We start from the raw sequence: 5,753 nt of genomic DNA on the forward strand, positions 1-5,753 counted from the left end.
TAGCTGTGCATAGACAATGCACACTCTTCCTGCTCAAGGCATCTGCAACCACATTAGCCTTCCGTTCATGGTATATAATATCCATGTCATAATCCCCAATCAACTCCATCCACCTCTTCTGTCTCATGTTCAACTCCTTTTGAGTGAAGATGTAATTGAGACTCTTGTGATCTGAAAACACCTTAAAGGTCGTCCCATAAAGATAGTGCCTCCAAATCTAGAGAGCAAACACAACTACACCCAACTCCAGATCATGTGTCGGATAATTCTCCTAATAAGGCTTCAATTGCCTAGAAGCATAGATAATTACTTTCCCGTTCTGCATCAACACACAGCCCAAGCCATTCTTTGAAGCATCTGTATATACCTCAAAGTTCTCACATCCTTCAGGTAATGCTAAGATTGGAGTTGTGGTCAAAAGCTTCTTTAATGTTTGGAACGCCGTCTCACAACTTTCGTCCCAATGAAACCTGTTCTTTTTCCTCATCAACGTTGTCATAGGTCTGTCTATCTTGGAAAAATCTTTCACGAACCGTCGATAGTACCCTGCCAAACCCAAGAAACTCCTAATCTCTAGCACATTCTTTGGTGCTTCCCACCGAGTAACTACCTCTATCTTTGCAGGATCCACAGCAACCCCATTCTTTGAAATCACAAACCCTAGAAAAGCAACTTCCTCTAACCAGAACTCACACTTAGATAACTTTGCATACAGCTGATTGTCTCGCAAAGTCTGTGACACTATCCTCAAATGCTACTTATGCTCCTCTTTAGTCTTAGAAAAGACTATGATATCATCTATAAAGACCACCACAAAACGATCCAAAAACTGACTGAAGACCCGGTTCATCAAATCCATAAACAATGCAGGTGCATTAGACAACCCAAACGGCATCACAACATACTCATAGTGACAATACCTCGATGTAAAAGCTGTCTTCGGTATGTCCTCATCTAGAATCTTCACCTGATGATAACCCGACCTCAAATTGATCATAGAAAAGACCGGTGCACCGTTCAACTGATTAAACAAATCATCTATCTTCGGTAAAGGATACTTGTTCTTTACCGTTACCCTGTTCAGCTCTGTATAATCGATGCATAACCTCAAACTCCCATATTTCTTTTTCAAAAACAAAACAGGAGGTCCCCACGGAGATACACTAGGTCTAATGTATCCCCTTTCAATCAAATCATCAAGCTGCTTCTTTAGCTCCTCTAATTCCTTAGGACCCATGCGGTACGGTGCCTTAGAGATTGCTCCCGTCCCCAGTTTCAACTCCACACTAAAATCTATCTCCCTCTTCGGTGGCAAACCCGGTATCTTATCTAGAAACTCTCCCACCACTGGTATCAGCTCAACTGTCGGACTCTCCATACTATGGTCTCTCACATGACATAAGATCAACAGACACCCCTTTCTCAAATAAGACTTCAAGGTCACTTCTGCAATCAACTTAAATTTGGGTTTGACAACAAACCCACGATAAGACACACTAACTCCCTTAGGACCTCTTAAAGAAACCCTCTTTTGAAGATAGTCTATTTTAGCCATGTACTTACCAAACCAGTCCATACCAACTATCATCTCAAAACCCTCCAAAGAAAATTCTAACAAGTCCACTAGTAGGTCAACCTGCCCAACTATCATAGACACACCTTTAGACAACCACCCACAAGACACAGACTCACCCGACTGTAATACTACGGTTTTATGAGTCTCTGGGTACTCTATCGAGTGGGCCTTACCCTGCCGGGTAAGGGTGTTTTGATTTTAGAAACAGTATTCTGCCTGTAGGGTACTCGATCGAGTAGCCTGGGTACTCGATCGAGTAAGTGGCACTCAATCGAGAACGCTAGTTACTCGATCGAGTAGATCGGTTAACAGGTATTATTTTGATGGGTTTTGTTAATAACACGGATTAGTATATAATTCATATCGTCTTCTTCCCTAAACACTTTTACAAACCTAATAAACTTAAAAAGGTGATTGAAACTACGTTGTTCGTTTCATCCGTGTTATTGACAAATCCCGTAGCTTAAGAGGTCGGATTTAGTCATTCTTTGCATCTTAGTGATCCTTGCGTCAAGGGTAAGATCTACATACCAATTTTATAGCATTTAATTGACTTTGTTTAAACCTTAATTTGAGGGATTGGGGGTTTTTATTGTTAGTTGTGCTAGTAGTAATTATGTGATTATGTGATAGGAGGAGGATTCGTAGAGGAGAGGTTTTAATTCAGCTGTTGAGATCTTCTGCTTGTTTTTGCATTCCAGGTAGGGTTTCCCTACTCAGTATTAGTCACATATTGTGATTTGGTGTTGACTGTGATTGTTGTTAAATTATCATATTGGTATTGTGACGGTTGTGGATTTTATCATTGTAGGTTGTTGTTGATTGTATATGTCTGTGTTCTTCGGGGTGCGTCCCTGGGTCAGTGGAGTCACTTGCGGGAGTTGCTTCACGCCCATAATTTGCCTTCTGTGGACCCCGCCACTGAAGGGATGTGCACATTAATGGATTTGGGATTATCGCTCGATGGAGATGAGCGGGGCTTAAGTGGGAACGACTGCGGTCCCCCACTGGCGGCAATGAGTAACCTGTTGTGATGGGTACTCTTGCAGGGCTACACACTTTAATGTGTAGTCAGTATTGAGGAGTTGGTGATGAAGTTCGGGATGATGTGACGATTGAGCTGTGTTGATTTCTGTTTTATTGTGATTATATAATTGTGTGATTAGTACTGACCCCTTTTTTGTTTTATAAAACTGTAGTGATCCATTCGGGGATGGTGAGAAGTTGTTGAGCAGGTTTGATATGGTGCTTGTGGGCTAGCTGGGATGAGTCATCACTTGCAGTTAGAAGAGTCTTCCGTTGTTGTCAGACATTTTGTTTAGTTATTAGGCTTTTGGTTTTTGGAGAACATGTATTATACTTTCATCAGTTTAGTTTTGGATTGTAATCACTTAAACTTTATTACTATTTAAATTATGTTTCGTTATTGTCTTTTGATTATCATTATCTCGGGAAACTGAGATGTTGACGTTCTTATACCTGAGTCGTCCTGGTAAGGCACTTGGAGTATAGGGGTGTCACAAAGTGGTATCAGAGCGACGATCCTGAAACCTGTAACTAATGAATCTAATGAACATAGGGAGTCAATTAAAATGAACCCGGAGTAAAAGTTGTAGGAGCTAATGCAAATGCTTGGGAGGCGTCCTAAAGTCGCAAACTCGCCCTACAATTTCGAATTGGTCACATGGGGTATGTGTCAGGGTCGTGTGTGTTGTCTTTTGGTTTGTATGTGTGCATAACGGCATGTGTGGTGAATTGTTGGATGTTGGATGTTGGATGTGGAGAATTTGAAGTATGAATAAACGTTGGAGTAGATGTGTTTACATGTTGAATTGAATGAAAAGTATGTTGGATGTTTATAATGTGGCATTTTGGTAACATGAATAAATCGTTTTGGTGATTATATAAGAGTTGCGTAGATTTGCTTGCGTAGTCATGTTTATTTTGGTTAAAATTATAAAGATTGCATAGTATGTTTGGGAAAGTGAGATAATATGCGGGTAGTTGTTTACGAGTCTGCCTGACTCGATCGAGTGGGGGGCACTCGATCGAGTAGGTGAGGTACTCGATCGAGTGGGTCTGACTCGATCGAGTGGTTAGTTTGATGTTTTTCTGGTCAGAACCGTATTTTTGGGTACTCGATCGAGTACATGGGGGCACTCGATCGAGTAGGGGTCACTCGATCGAGTGGCATGTCAGCTCGGTCGAGTATGTGTGCGATCAGGAGGTCTGATTAGGTTCTAGAGTCGAGGCACTCGATCGAGTAGGTTGGGCACTCGATCGAGTAGCCTCAACTCGATCGAGTGGGTTCTGGTACTCGGTCGAGTGGGGTCTGTACAGTTTATATACGTGTTTTGGGATGTGGTATGCGTGTTTATATCTACCTTTTCTTATATAGTTTCAAGATGCCGCCTAAGAGAAACGCCCTGTACGCTAGAGTTGAGAGCATGACCACCGATGACATAGTTAAGATGTTGGAGCACCAAGATGCTCTTACGGAAGCTTTAAAGAGAGTGGGGAAGGATAAGGAGTTTGATCACTCAAAGATCAGTCTCTTGTTAGAAATCTAGATCTCTTTACTAACATATTCATATATGTTATAATTTTAATTTAGTCATAAAATTAAAAGGTGATCTTATGCATGCAATTTATAAGAAAAATAAGGAAGAAATATTCATTCTTACAATGCTTTTTCGGACCTTAAGGGCACAAGAGAGTTCTCCTACTCTCTTGTTCTTGAGCTCTCCTTAATCGATGAACTAGGATTCAAGTGTAGAATCCCTCCCAAGGAATAATACCCAAGGCAAACTCTTAATCAAATTAATATTATGATTACTAGAACAATATTAATTTAGTGTAAAATTGACCCAAAAATATTATTTGGTCTCTCTATGTTTCGGTTAAGAGAGAGGGAGGAGGAGGAAGATTTTTATCTTTCTAAAACTCTAATTTTTAGATAATGAATGAATGAATTACACTAGTGAATATCATAGTGTATATTAGGTAAAAATAAGAAGAAAAACCAAGGTATTTTTCTTCTAAAAAACCGGGTGGAAGAAGGGAAAAGAAGGAGCCAATGCATGCACAAGGTTGCCTTCACAAGAACAAGTAGGCATGCATGGCTAGTATTAGGCAAACATGATTATGTTTACCACTAATATAATTAACCTAATATTTTCCTAATCCTCTCCAATATTTCGGTCATAATAGATAAAATGAATTCCATTTTATCTTTGTCAATTTGTCACATGTCATATGTCACATGAAATTGTTATGTATTTTTATCATATTAAAAATCAACGCATCAATAAAAATGCGTCATGCACAAAATCGACTTAGTAATTCACAATTACTTGTACCAAAATAATTTACCAATTATAAATCACAACATCTTGTATTTATAATAATTTATTCATTCAAATGCAATTGTTTCCTTAAACAATAATTTCATATAAGTAATAAAACAATTCGATTACTTAGACCGTATCTTATTTAATCAAATTACAATAAGACACGTAAATATTACTTCCAAAATCGTCCGTCAATTTGAAGTAATTTAATTGACCCGTATCGTCATACGTTCAATTAAATGATCAATTAAGAGTGTTACCCTTTAGGTATGACCTAAGGGGATCAACTGGTCACCACCGTCTCACGACAGTAATGTCAAACTCTAGTCAGCCAATCATTACCGATATGTGTGGACCAGTTGACAGTAAAATATTACTTCCCAATTGTATTCTTTAAAATGAGATTTAAACATGTGGTCATCATGATCAACAGTTGTGATCGCATTATTGTCGGAGGACACATATTCCAACAATCTCCCACTTGTCCTCGACAAGTGTGCGTCACCAATTCTTTTGTCCTATTATTATCTCCCACTCAATGCAAGGTGTCTTTCAGGTCGTACTTGCAAGTGATCATATCGACAGTGGTTTCCTCGATCTGGAGAATAACTGATTGACCGGATTTATCCACCATGGATACATTCCGAGCGTGGCCACGCATTTTCAGTTCATTACTCCTCGAGTGGCCCTGAGATTGTTAGAAATCTAGATCTCTTTACCAACATATTCATATATGTTTTTGTTAATTTAGTCATAAAATTAAATGGTGATCTTATGCATGCAAACTATAAACAATTTAAAGAAGAAATCTTCATCTTACATTGATA

Source organism: Silene latifolia, chromosome 10 (genome assembly GCF_048544455.1).
Source record: "Silene latifolia isolate original U9 population chromosome 10, ASM4854445v1, whole genome shotgun sequence".
In the NCBI taxonomy this organism is placed as follows: domain Eukaryota; kingdom Viridiplantae; phylum Streptophyta; class Magnoliopsida; order Caryophyllales; family Caryophyllaceae; genus Silene; species Silene latifolia.